A 15,318-nucleotide genomic window follows, 5' to 3' on the forward strand; every position below is an offset into this window, starting at 1 on the left:
GATTGGGAAGAAATGAGAAGATACACAAGAGAGACAAGAAAAGGAAGGAGGGAGATTTAGAGGGGAGGGGAGAGGAAGGGAGACAGGGTTTATTTATATAACAGCCTCAACTCACAGAGATCCAACCTGGCTCTACCTCCCCGGTGCTGGAATTAAACGCATGTGCCACCATGCCTGGCTTCTGGTTTTTTGTTTTGTTTGTGTTTGGGGGTGTGAATTTTTTTTATTTCATGTGCATTGATGTTTTACCTATGTGTATGTCCATATGAGGGTGCAATTTACAGAATTGAACCTGGGTCCCCTGGAAGAGCAGCCACTGATCTTAACTGCTGAGACTTCTTTCCAGCCCAATGTTTTCACTTCTCAATTATAAACAATCTTTAACAAACTCTAAAACTGAAGAACACGAATGGTATCCCCTTTCCCCTTCCAGCTTTCTGACCTACCTTGATGATTTTTCCTTTAAAAGTCAATCTAATATTTAATCCCTATTCTCACACATCTCCTTTTCCTCCCAGTCCTAACCTTATTAACTAACATCCCAGTACACTCCATACCATCCTTGTTTATCTTCCAACAGCTATTGAAGTCAAAGGGGCCATTGTTGTTAATTGCCTAGTACACATTTGCATGGTGGTAATATCCAACAGCTGTGGTTGTTCTCACAGTTAATAGTCTACTCAGGGAATAATACAGAGCTCTCACAAGGCACCCTGGACTCTTGGACTGAGGAACTATTATCTGAACTAGCACTTCAACTCTGCTATATCCAAGTCCTTCTTGAACACTGAAAACAGTTCAACTGAAAGAATACATCAGATAAGTTCAAATTCCAAGAAAAAAAAAAAATAACCACAGATGTGTAAATCCCAAGACAGTGACATAAGCATGAAAAACAAGGCACCATAAGTCATCCAAAAACTCATCCCACAGTAATGGCATCTAGTAAGAGTATGTTAGATGAAACTGCAGAGAACTCAAAATATAGTAAGTGAAAGAAATCAATGTGAAAAATACTCCATATTAAGAACACAATCTGCGAAATGGAATAAGCAAAGCAATGTAAACTATGTAAGAAGAATTCAACAAAGAGACAGAAAAGCTGAAGAAACAACACTCTGAAATGCAGTCTCATCAGTAGATTGAATTGAGAATAGTACAGAATCTGCCAGCTTGAAGACAAAGATAAGAAACTAGAACAAAGACAACATAAAATAATGAGAATATGGCAGTATGAATCTTAAGACATGTGACATTTTGAAAAGATGAAATCTACAGATAATAGAAGAATGTAGTTCTAAAGGCATCAAAACATTAATTTGATGGTTGGTTGGCTCGTTAGTTAGTTGGTTGCTTTTTTGAGATAGTGTTTCTCTTGGTAACTCTTGCTTTCGTGGAATTCCCTTGGTAAACCAGGCTTACCTCAAAGTCACATAAATCTGTTTGCCTTAATTAAAGGTTTGTACCACCACTGTCCAGATGCAAACTTTTTAAAAAAGAATCACAATTAAGCTTAGTTGTTTAGGAGTTAAGATGTTTTATGTCTAGGTAGATGTTTTAAGTTGATAGAGGAGATATGATAGATATGTATTCAGAATTTAGACGCACCAAGATAGGAAAGATGTTTTCTTCAAGGCTGCCAAATACAAATAGCCAAAACACTATGAATGCCACATTTATATAATTCCTGATTGTTTTGTGTTTCTTCTTGCTGTATGTAGTTTATGGTATGAACGTGTAATAATATAAATTTATATGTAAAATATTTAATAAAATGTAAAAAAAAAAAAAAGAATCACAACAGCAAAATCTTCACAGTTAGAAGAAAGATGGCAATTCAGATTCAGAAGGAATTTAGGACTCCAAACAGTTGAGACCAGAAAAGAACATCCTCTCATCATACTGTAATTGAACTTTATTTTTTTAGAGTATTATTATTTATATATATATATTAATTTTATTTTATTAATTTATTCATATTACATCTCAATGGTTATCCCCTCCCTTGTATCCTCCAATTCCTCCCTCTCTCCCATTTTCCCCTTACTCCCCTCCCCTGTGACTGTGACTGAGGGGGACTTCCTCCCCCTGTATATGCTCATAGGGTATCAAGTATCTTCTTGGTAGCCTGCTATCCTTCCTCTGAGTGCCGACAGGTCTCTCCATCCAGGGGACGTGGTCAAATATGAGGCACCAGAGTACGTGTGAAAGTCAGACCCCACTCTCCACTGAACTGTGGAGAATGTCCTGTCCTTTGGCTAGATACACAGATGAAAGCATCAAAAGAGCAACAACACCAAGTCACATATAAAGGCAGACCCGTCAGAATAACAACAGGTTATTCAGCCAAAACTTTTAAAGCTGGGTCTTAGAATAATATATTTTAAGTCTTGAAAGGCAGCAACTGCCAACCCAGATGACTATATCCAGAAAAGCTACCTTTCTGCCATATTGGGGGAAAAAAAAGTTTAAACTTTCCATGATAAAAACAGAAGTAAAGGATCTTATCACCAAGCCACTGATACAAAAGATACATGAGGGAATACCTCAGGCTTAATAAAAATGAATCAGTCCATAAGGTCACACTAGAATAATAGTAAAGCAAGAGAGGAAGAAAGAGAAAACCAAGTGTTACCAAAATCAACAAATGACAAGAATCAATATCCACCATTAAACAATGACTCTTAATATCAATCATCTTAATTCTCCAGTCAGAAGTCCAAGACAAGTAGATTGGATCAAAACTTAGAAACCATCTATCTTCTGCCTCCAAAAATTATGTTAATGTCCCACAAACAAGACTTTATTATTCTAAACATAAAGACCTTGAATACAAGTACACCCAATTATATAAAATACATAGTATCCAATGTAAATTCAAAGATTAATCTTAGTATAGCAAAAGTTCAACAACTGGCACGTCTTACTTAAAAAATAGGCATATATAATAAATATCATAAATTAAATAGACTTTATAGATAGCTACAGAATATTTTATCCAAACACTGCAGGAGAGTGTCCTTCTCAGCAGCCCATATAACATTCACTAAAATCAGCCGTCCATTAGAACACAAAGAATGCCTTAACAAGTATATGAAAGTTGAAATAATTCCTTGTATTTTGTCTGATTATGATGAAATAGAATTTCAAATTAACATAAAAAGAAACCCTAAAACATACACAAATATGTATATTAAGCAATCTTTTAAATGATAAATGACTTCTTGAAGAAATCAAGAAAGTTATCTTAAAGTCACTAGAAGCAAATGAAAATGGAAATGCTGTATAACAAAACCTATGAGATGTGATGAAAATAATCCTAAAAGAGAAAACTATTGCTCTAAGAAGCTATGCTGAGAAATGCCAAGTACATAACTTAATGATTTACCATAAGGTCCTTGCAATAAGGCTAAGCAAAGATGCATTTGTTCTCTACAATTAATAATTTGAAACACTGAAGAAAGAAAGTGATGGAGATACTAGAAGATGGAAAGACTTCTCATACATGTGGATTTAAAAAATAAAGACTGTCAACGCAACCCCTATCACAATACCCACAAAATATTTTGAAGATATTGAAAGATCAATTCTCAAATTCATATGGAGAAATAAAAAACCCAGAATAGCAAAAACAATCCTATACAATAAAAGATCCTCCGGAGGAATCTCCATACCTGATCTCAAGCTGTACTACAGAGCAACAGTAATAAAAACAGCATGGTACTGGCAAAGCAATAGGCCGGTGGATCAATGGAATTGAATTGAAGACCCAGAGATGAATCCACACACATTTGCTCACTTGATTTTTGACAAAGAAGCCAAATCTATTCAATGGAAAAAGGATAGCATCTTCAACAAATGGTGCTGGTCTAACTGGATGTCTACATGTAGAAAAATGCAATTAGACCCTTATTTGTCACCATGCACAAAACTCAAGTCCAAGTGGATTAAAGACCTCAACTTAAAACCAGAGACATTAATTCAGTTAGAGGAAAAAGTGGGGAAGAGCCTGGGACACATAGGCACAAGAAACAACTTCCTGAACAGTACACCAACAGCCCAGGCCTTAATGTCGACAATTAAAAAATGGGACCTCATGAGGCTGAGAAGCTTCTGTAAGGCAGGAGACACTGTCAGTAGAACTAAGCGACAGCCTACAGACTGGGAAAAGATCTTCACCAACCCTTCATCTGACAAAGGTTTAATATCCAAAATATATAAAGAACTCAAGAAATTAAACACCACAAAACCAAACAACCCAATTGTGAAATGGGGCTTGGAATTTAACAGAGAATTCTCAACAGAGGAGTATCAAATAGCCAAGAAACACTTAAAGAAATGCTCGTCCTCGTTAGTCATCAGAGAAATGCAAATCAAAACGACACTGAGATTCCATCTTACACCCATCAGAATGGCTAAGATCAAAAACTCAAATGACACCACGTGTTGGCGAGGATGTGGAGAGAGAGGAACACTCCTTCATTGCTGGTGGGAATGTAAACTAGTATAACCACTTTGGAAAGCTGTCTGGCACTTTCTCAGAAAAATGGGAATAGGGCTTCCTCAAGACCCAGCTATCCCACTCCTTGCAATATACCCAGAAAATGCCCTATCACACAACAGGGACATATGCTCAACCATGTTCATAGCTGCTTTATACATAATAGCCAGAACATGGAAACAGCCTAAGTGTCCCTCAGTAGAAGAATGGACTAAGAAACTGTGGTACATTTACACTATGGAATACTACTCATCTATTAAAAACAAGGAATTCCCAAAATTTGTGGACAAATGGATTGATCTAATAATTATTGTAATGAGTGAGTTCACCCAGAAGCAAAAAGAGACAAATGGTAACTCACTTATATCAAAACACTAGTCCAAGGGATACGTACCATGAAAATCTTTACTTACCAAGAAAGTAGGCCAGAGGAGAGGACATCCTATTGAGACTTTAGGTGAGAGTAACATGGAAGAATAAGGAAATAGTAGGACCCACAGGGTCCTGGGAACCTACAAGGAGAACTTTATGACAGACAGATCTGGATCCCGGGGTCCTCCTCAAACTAAGGCACCAGCCAAAGAGAATATAGGCAGTAAGCTTCGAACCCCTACCAAGACCTAGCCAACGAACAGGATATTCTCCACCATTGAGTAGAGAGTGAGATCTGATTCTCACACGAACTCTGGTGCCCCTTTTCTGACCACATCCCCTGGATGGGGAGGCCTGGCGGCACTCAGAGGAAGGATAGCAAGTTACCAAGAAGAGACTCAATATTCTAAGAGCATGTATAGGGGGAGGAGGTCTCCCTCAGTCACAGACATAGGGGAAGGGAGAAGGGGGAAAGTGGGAGGGAGGGAAGAATGGGAGGAAACAGGGGAAGGGCTAACAATCGAGATGTAATATGAATAAATTAATAAAATGGAAAAAAAGATATACCTATCAAAAAAATAAAAAAGTAAAAATAAAAAATAAAGACTGTGAAAAAAACCATCCTATAAAAAATCTACAGATTCAATTCATTCCCATTCATATTCCTAAAAATATTCTTTATAGAAATAGAAAAATCTTAAAATTCATATGAAAGCACAAAACATTCCAGATAACCAAACCAATCCTGCATAAATAAATCCTGCTAGAGGTGCCTCCAAGCCGGATTTCAAAGTATATTACTGACCCAAAGCAATAAAAACACCATGGCACTGGCACAAGACCAGATATGTATATCAATGGAACATAATAGATGGCATACTAGCACAATCAACTGACTTTTGACAAAGATACAAATTACACAGGGGGGGGGGGGAAAGACAAATGATGTTGCAAAACCTAGTTACCTTCATGTAAATGAATAAAACTAGATCCTCGTTTCTCACCCTACAAAAACATTGAGGACCTCAACATAGGTCCTGAAACTGTGAAACTACTAGGAAAAAATAAAGAATACACTTCAAGATATAGCTATAGGTAGAGAGACTCTCTGAATAGGACTTCAATTGTTCAAGAAAGAAGAACAATAATTGACAAATGGGAGCTCATTGATTTTTAAATATTTGTTTTTTATGTGTATGGGTACTTTCTGATGTTTGCACACCAGAAGAAGGCATCAGATACTGTGGGACTATGAGCAGTCATGTGGGTGCTGGGAATTGAACTTGGAACCTCTGGAAGATCATCCAATGTTCTTAACCACTTAACCATCTCTCCAGCTCTTGTGACATTCAAAAGCTTCTGTACAGCAAAGGAAACTGTCAGTAGAGTAAAAAGGCAGCCCACATAACAGAAAATGTTTGTCAGCTTATACATCTTAGGGAGGATTGTTTTATTAGATACTAAATATCAAGAAGTCAAACAACCCAATGAATAATAAGAACTGAACAGTTCTCCAAAAAAAGAAACAGAAATGGCTAATAAACTTTGATTATTGAAAAAAGTTTTAATATAATATATTCTGATCATGATTTCCTCTCCTCCAACTCCTCTTAGATCCGTCACACCTCCCTAACCACCCAACTCCATGCCCCTCCTTTCAAGCTCTTTCTTTACAGGTAAGTAAAAAATAAACAAGCAAACTGGAATTTTTCTTAGCCATAAAACACACACAATCAGAAACCATAAAAACACAAAATCTGAACTATAATGTACATGCAAGCATGAGGAAAACAAAAAACAAATGCCGAAACAAAGCAATATGAAACAAAAATCTACAAAAACACCATTGAGTTTATTTTGGGTTGGCCATCTACACTGGGTCTAACCTTAAGGATGATTAATATACCCAATGAGACTCTATTGGAGAAAACTGATTCATTCTTTGCAATCAAGTGTCAGTTGCAGATATCTTCCTGCTTAGGGATTGGAACCTGTGTCCACCTTAGCCTCTCAGTATGAGCACCACACCTGGCTTGAACCTGTGCAGGCTTTGTGTTTGCTACTACAGTCTCTGTGAGTTCATATGTGCATCAGTACTGTTGTGTGAAGTGGAAGTTTCTGGTGTGTTTAAAATATCAGTTGTATCATGTGATGTTTGGCTGGAAATTGTCTTGTGAGAAGATATATGATTTTTTTAGGGAAGCTGTCTTGTGTGAGGGCCTCCCTGAGTGTTGGAATTACAGGCATGCACCCCCATGCCCAGCCAGTGTAAAGGTTTCTTAAAAAGCTGAAAATAGTACTATATAACTCAGCTATACCATTCCTAAGTGTTTGCCCAAGAAGCTCTATATCCTACTACAGTGATAGTGATATAACCACATTCATTACTACTCTGCTTAAAATATCTCAGAAATGAATTCAGAATAGATAGTAAAAATGTGGTTCATATACACAATGGATTTTTACTCAAATGTTAAGAAAAATGAAATTATAACATTTTCAAGTAAATAGATCTAAACAGAAAAAAAAGTACACAAAGTGAAATGATCCAGGACTCCCTTCACTCCTTCCTCCCAGAGAAGTGGAGGCCCCCAATTGGTACTAATCCACCCTGGCACCTCAAGTCACTGCAGAACTAAGCATATCCTCTCTCACTGGGGTGTTACAAGGCAGCCTAACTAGAGGAAAGTGACCCAGCATTAGGTAGCAGAATCAGAGATAGCCCCTACTCCTATTGTTAGAGGAACCACATGATGACCAAGCTGCACATTTGTGACTGTCCATGCACACTCTTTGGTTGGTGGTTCAGTCTCTGTGAGCCCCCATGCACCTGGGTTAGTTTACTCTGTAGGTCTTCTTGTGTTGTCCTTGACCCTATGGGTCCCTCTATCCTTTCTCCCACTTTTCCACAGTACTCCCCAAGCTTAGAAAATTGCTTAGCCTCAGGTCTCTGCATCTGAGGCTCGGTGGTTAAGTATATACAATTTTAATTTAAATTCCAAATACATTATTTCTTCAATTCTTTTTTTAGTTTTGAACTTATCATCAGCTACATAAAATCTATAAGGTCTCTGTTGTGGGTTGAGTATTGGCAGTACATTTTAAGGAATCACTAAGTGTAAGACTTCAGAATATGGACACTCATGTATCCTTCACAGAGAAACCCTTTATCATCAAAAGTAACACAATAACCTTCATTCATGGCATCTTTCCACACTTCTTTGTTCATACAATCTGCCAATAATATCATTAAGTCTGCATCTTACTCTCTTTACTTGATTTGTACCCTGGCATTCTCCTTCCTGACTTTTACAAGCACCTTTGTTCCTTTGGGGCATTCAATTACTTCTCTGATGTCCAGTTGTAACAAATAGTTATATATATAGTTGGCCATCTTTTAGATATTGTCCTATTCTCATGTATGGAAGCAATGATTGGAATCATTTTGTAATTTAGGCTAAGGAGAATTCTTTCATCAGATTTTTCTTATCCTCTGTCTCTTTGGTACAGTTAAAATATCAAAACATTTCATTCAATAAGAGAAGAAGCTGCTGGCCTAACTAAATATGTCTCTTTTCAAGAACAAAATACCCAAGAGAATTTACTTTTTTCTCATTTCATTAGTGTCTAGTTCCAAAGTTAATTTAGTATAAGAGGTTAGACTTTCAGGTACAATGAATGCCTCCTAAATTCATAAAGCACAATTGCAAATTAATGTATATTATAACTACCATCATTTAGTTGGTTTTCCTATCAGATGATGTTCTGTCCCACATATATGTTTGTACATGTGTGTGCATACATGTATATATGTATATACACATAAACATATATAAACTAAGTATTTTACCATGTTTTCTAAAAAATTTAATCAATTAACAATAGTGAGAACAGTGATAAAACATTAGAACAATAATTAATTAATTTATGAACAAATGTGGCAAAAAGCCTATCTTTAGAGACAAATCACCAGGATTAAAATATTAGATCTTGGGTATATCTGTGTGGCCTTAAGCATGTCATTTATCTGAATATCACTTTATTCTACTATAAATTATAATGATATCAAGTTTTCCCAATCAGTATTAGGAAAGCATATAAAATAGGTACAGTATATAGAGAATTAAGTCATTGTACATTCTGGGATGTGCTAAGGACAACACTGGCTTAGTGAAGCCCTACCACAATACCCCTAATTTTCCATCAGATTTTCCCCCTGAATGTTAAACAGGGATCAAGATCATAGCTTTTGGCAAAGACTGTTTTCTATCCAAAACTAGATGGTAACTGCAATTTTTGAACTAAAAATAGTGTCCACAATACAGCTCTTTCCCAACCTCCCTTGGTCACATGTGCTTATCAGCTTTACAGTGTTCTCATCACTGACCACTTAGAAGCTAGCAGACAACAGTTTTTTCTGGAAAGCCAGTCACTTTATATTGTTAAAACTATCCAGTAGAATTGACAAAACAGGCTCCCTAACCAATAAATCTCTGAAGTACTTCAAAAGAACAGCCACAGTTTTATGCTTCACTGAAAAAAAATTATACAGCTTCCTGACATAAACTATTTTTCAAAGAAATTTTCTAATTCCAAAGCTTCTGGATATTAATGCGGAATTCCAACTGGTCAGTAGAAAGCAAATAAAGTTCAGGGCCTCTCTCTCTCTCTTTCCCTCCACCCCCATCCTTTTCTTCATCCCTATCTCTCCTTTCTAATCTTAAGAAAGACTACTTATATGACTTGTAATTATACAAATTTCCTACATATGACATTGTTGCCAAAGTCTTAATTTGTTTCATTAATGTTAGATGTCTTGTGCCAGGTAAAACTATGAAACAACAGCATGGGAAATAGAACTGTTTTTTGAATAGAAAATCATAGTGTTTGGCCATCATTCTTTGAGTCTTAGATGCTCCAAGAACCTTTAAAAAGATGTTTTATGCCTGCCCCTAGAAGTGTTACAGATGTGGCTGCTGTGTTACATGTGAATCAGTAGGTGGCAGAAAGGAGAAAGTCTATGTATATGCTCAATGTTCTGACCTATGAGCATCTAAATGATTAGTAGCCTAACATACTCTGAAAAAAAAGTGAGCCTGAGACAACTACCTGTCAGGCACCATACATGCCCTGATGGCTTCCAGGTCTGGGATCAAGCCTGAGACTAAAAGAACCCTGCCTGGGTCCTGCTCAAACTATGGCACCAGCAAAGGACAATACGGACAGTAAACTTCAAACCCCTACCTGATGGGTAGTTGAGTGGAGAGTGGGGACTGACTTTCACACAAACTCTGGTGCCCCATTTTTGACCACATCCCCTTGGCACTCAGAGGAAGGATAGCAGGCTACCAAGAAGAGACTTGATACCCTATGAGCACATAAAGGGGGAGGGGAGTAAGGGGAAAATGGGAGGGAGGGAGGAATGGGAGGATACAAGGGATGGAATAACAATTGAGATGTAATATGAATAAATTATTAAAATATTTTTTAAAAAGAACCCTGCCTGGGACTGATGGCCTCTGGCAAATGTGAGCCCAGGCCAAATGACCCATAAGGCAACTCCTGGGGTTTGGTATGGAGTGAGACCAAGATGACCACCAGTTCAGTGCCTTAGGGCCTGGACAGAAAGCTAGCCTGAGACCACCAGGCTGGTGCCAAGACAACCTAGGGGTGATTGGGACAGACCATGTCGAAGATGACCCCTGTCTGGAACCATAATGCATGAGTGGAGCATAGCACGTCTAAGACCACTCCTGAAATGACCGCAGACACTCAGAGGACCTCTAAGAGGAAATAAGAGACAGAGAAAGATGTGGGCACAATGAAGAGAGGCAGAACTGGAGACTTGAGAGTAGTGAGGAACAGCTTGATATGAATAGCCAGTAATGCCACCTGGGACCATGGTGGGGACCTGGCCTGTGCTGCTACCAGAGTCACTTCTGGATCTGTGGCCCTAAAGCATCAGGGGTCTGTTACTACCAAAGGCCAGGCAGACATCCTTGGTCAAGGCTGCCACCAAGGGACATGCTGATGTCTCTGAGCTAAGCATAACTGACCCCACCCTTCACTTTGGCATCTTGAGGAAGCTGGCTTTCGAGTTATGAAAGCAAGAGGGCTGACCCTGCCCCTAGCCAGATACAGTACTCAGGAAAGCAACCCCACACATTAGAGGAGGTATAGGTAAGCTGGCCCCTCTACCACCCCACCAGGATACTATCATGTACTGGCATGGATGAGGTAGGGATTTACTCCCCACCCACCCACCTCCACCCTGCTTACCCCTCACCACCTTTGGCAGGTGGGAGAGGTGGCCTCAAGGTCATCAGAACAGAAGAGCTGGTCCTGCCCCTCACCTGCTGCAGCACTTGGGAGAACAGGACCGGCACCTAGCCTGGGCATTACAGTAGAGCTGGCCCTAGTGGTGGGGGAGTTGTGGGTGAGCAGGCCTCAAGGGAGTGAATGTGGGATAGCAGGCTCTGCCTTTTGGAAGTGGTTTGGACAAGGGAGAGGCAATTTTCTCCCCTCCCTTGTCCTTCACCATCAATAGCAGACAGAAGAGCTAGACTGGGCAGCATGGTAGAGGTGGTCCTAGGAGGGAACAGGGGTTACTAGTGAGCCAGCCCCAAGGGCATGAGAGCAGAAGAGATGGAAGGCTGACTAGCCCAGATACCTCTGAGGCTCAGATCCAGGACTTTTAATTGGCCCACCCCAATATCTACCACATCTATGAACTAGTGGAGTGCATGACGTGGCCTGTCCTACAGATCCAAAAGTACAGAAACTCCATGGCAGGACAACAACAAAATAGAGTAGCAGAAACTAGAGGCCTCAAACCAGACCAAGGAGTCATTGCAATGACCATTTGCAAGCAAAAAAAATATGGACAAAAAGGTATACTGTGGGACACACTGTGACACAGTACAGCTCCCACAATGAGATTTTTTCCCTTTGTTGAGGGGAAAGTTGTAGGAGTGGAAGGTATGAGGGGAGAGAAAGACAAATGGGATTGAGGAGAATGATGTGAAATTTACAGAGAACCAATAAAATTTATTTTAAAAACCACAGAAAATGCTAAAGGAAGATACAAAAATCACTGGTCATTTCACTACTCAGTTAAAGCCACTTTTTTCTTAAAATAAATATGTATTTTTAAATAAAAGATGCTTTATAATTTAACTAAAGGAAAAAGTTTATCCTGTAAGAGGTTGGCTAGACTCTGCATGAACAGCACTCCACTAATGGGGTAATCAGTACATTCTGAAGCAATCCAGTCTTTTATTGGCCAATTCAGATTGTCATAAAGTTCTTTACTGAGCCAAATTACAACATTGTGACAGTTTCATAAATAGGAATTGTTGCTCAAATAGTACACTGAAGACATTTATCAAAATATGAAATAAATCAATTCACAAAACTTGCCTTGATAAGTTTTTGTTTTCCAAAAAAAAATATCCATGATATTATTGAAAGATAAGAACTGCATAAAAACATAAATACGAGGATAACAATACAAACCAGGAAGCTTTAGATGAAAGCCCTAAGATTAAATGGGTGATGTTTCTGAACTCAACAAGAGAAAAAACCATTTAATTTCTCTGCTTAATAACAATTCAAACTCCTTTTATATCCCCTAGGAAATTCTCTACCAATTGTCATCTGTCATTTATTCATTCAACTCACTGATTGAATGAATATTACATTTGTCACAAGCACTTATGGACTCACTGGGACTATATTGGTGAACTAAACAGACTTCTAGAGGCACTTTTATATTATCCCTCTATGCTTGTCTCGCACATACATGTTGATAGATTCCAAACTGGCCCTGTACTTCTCATCTAAATCTGAAGTTATTCATACCTACTGCCTTAACTTTATTTTCCATTTACACCTAACTTCATGTTATCAGAACATACATGTGTTCTTCTATTTAAATGGCTTTCCCTCTCTCATTAGTAAAAGTTCATAATTTCCAAACCAAGCAAACTCAGTCTCTCAACTACACATAATGCTGTGTTAGCTTATCACCAAAACTTTCAAATTCCTGGAAGTCATGACACTCAAATTCTTTTACTCATTTTTCTCTCCTTTTCTTTTATCAGCTCTTTAAATCTTGACAAACATTGGGGTTTCTATCTAAGGAAAATGTTCTTTTTGTGTTACACAGGTTTCCAGGATAATTTTATTATCTATTTAGGGTCTAACCTCAAACCCTACATCCAACAGTCTACTTGGCAGCAGATACCTTCTGGTACTGCAGTTCATGGCCCCAACCTTGGAACTTCCTGTGGAACAGATACAGGGGGTTCCTGGCTCCAACTTCAGGTACCCATTCTCACCACAGACTTCTGCAGCTCAAAGCTCCTACCTCAGACATTCCCATGAAGTGGATACCTTCTGGTACCAGAATGCGCAGCTCCAACCTCAAACACAGTCTCTGGGCAGCTGTACTTCATTAACATTGGAGCAAGAAATCCAGTAGTAAGGCAGCCAATTCCAGAACTTCCCTTGGCAAGAGAAGGATCCCTGGGCTCCTGATGAATCCACTTGGTCCCCAGGATCATATATCTAAGGAGAACCTTGGGCAAGTCCCCAAGAAGCAACCGCCAGTCCCAGACCATTCCCACCAATCTGAGGAGGACACCTACAGGAACTTCCAGCTTCTTACCCAGGGCTCTTACCACTCCCTTCCCTTCCCCACAGAACTCCAATGAGTAAGAGGATCTGCTAGACAACATCATAGACAACCATATGGCTAAAGGCCAGGGTAAAAACACAATGAGGAAAAAACCAGAGCAATATGGCATCTTCAAAACCCAGTTATCCTACAGCACGCAGCCATGGATCCACTAACACAACCTAAACTCAAGAAAATGACATAAAATCTATGCATATGGAAATGATAATGGAGAAAACAAATAAAATCCTTCAAAAAATACAAAAAGGTACAGGCAAACAGCTTGAAGCCTTTAAAGAGGAAATGAATAAATCACTGAAGGAATTTGAGGAAGCTACAAACAAGCACATGAAGTAAATGGAGGAAAAAAGCAGGTAAAGGAAGATTTAAAGATGGAAATAGAAACAATTTTTAAAAAGCACAAACTCAGAAAAGCCTGAAGAGAGAGAACTTAGGAGAGATTCTCAGGTATAGAAAACACAATGGAATAAATTGATGCATTCCTCAAAGAAAATGTTAAATCTAAAAAACTCCTGACAGAAAACATCTAAGAAGTCAAGAACAACATGAAAAGATGAAACCTAAGAATAATAGGAATCAAAGAAAGAGAAGATTCCCAGTTCGACAGCACAGAAAATATTTTCAACAAAATCATAGAAGAAAATATCCCCAATGTTAAGAAAGATATGCCTATCAGCATACCAGAGGCCTACAGAACACCAAACAGATTGGACCAGAAAAGAATATCATCCAGCCACATAATAATCAAAATAACAAGTGTATAGAAGAAAGAAAAAGTATTAAAAGCTTCAAGGGAATAAGGCCAATTAACATATGTTGGCAAACCTATCAGAATCACACCTGCCTTCTCAGAAGAGACCATAAAAGCCAGAGGGGCTTGGGCAGATGTCTTGCAAACACTAAGAGACCATAGGTGTAAATCCAGACTACTATACTCAGCAAAACTTTCAATCACCATAGATGGAGAAAACAAGATATTCCACAACAGAAACAAATTTAAACAATATCTATGCACAAACCCAGCACTATAGAAGATCTATAGATATAGATATAGATTTTAAAAAAAATTCCATCCAGGAGGATAACTACACCCCCAAAACAAAAACAAAAAACCCACAAGATATAAATAGCTTCATTACAGTAAAACCAAAAGAAGACAAGCACAGAAAACAGTCTTCCACAACCAACATCAAATAAAAGGTTCTAACAGTCACTGGTCATTAATATCTCTCAACAACAATGAACTCAACACTCAATAAAAAGGCACAAGTTAACAGAATGGATGAATAAACACGACACATAACTCTCCTGCATACAAGAAACACAACTAAACCATAAAGATATTACCCGAGAGTAAAGTGCTGGAAAAATATTTTCCAAATAAATGAACCCAATATTCAAATTGGAGTAGCCATTATAATATATCAGAAGCAGACTTTCAACTAAAATTAATCAGAAGAGATGAGGAAGGACACTTCATACTCATTGAAAGAAAATTCTACCAAGATGGTCAACATCTCAATTCCAAACATCTATGCCCCAAATGCAAGGGCACACACATTCATAAAAGAAATGTTACTAACATTACTAAAGCTTAAATCATACATTGAACCCCACCCATTAATAGTGGGAGACTTCAACAACCCACTCTCACTAATGGAGAGATAGTTCATCAAAACAAAACAAAAACTAAACTGAGAAATAATAAAACTAACAGATATCATGAATCAAATGGACCTAACAGATA

At 38.2% G+C, this 15,318-nt stretch overlaps 1 non-coding gene across 1 annotated transcript; it reads left to right on the forward strand.

The window, feature by feature from the left end:
- Nucleotides 1-9,818: 9,818 nt before the first annotated feature.
- On the forward strand, nucleotides 9,819-9,950 carry LOC127186059 (small nucleolar RNA SNORA17). The gene has a single exon (XR_007830311.1). It is a non-coding gene; the product is annotated as a small nucleolar RNA SNORA17 (small nucleolar RNA).
- The last annotated feature ends 5,368 nt before the right edge of the window (nucleotides 9,951-15,318 follow it).

Source organism: Acomys russatus, chromosome X (genome assembly GCF_903995435.1).
Source record: "Acomys russatus chromosome X, mAcoRus1.1, whole genome shotgun sequence".
Taxonomy (NCBI): domain Eukaryota; kingdom Metazoa; phylum Chordata; class Mammalia; order Rodentia; family Muridae; genus Acomys; species Acomys russatus.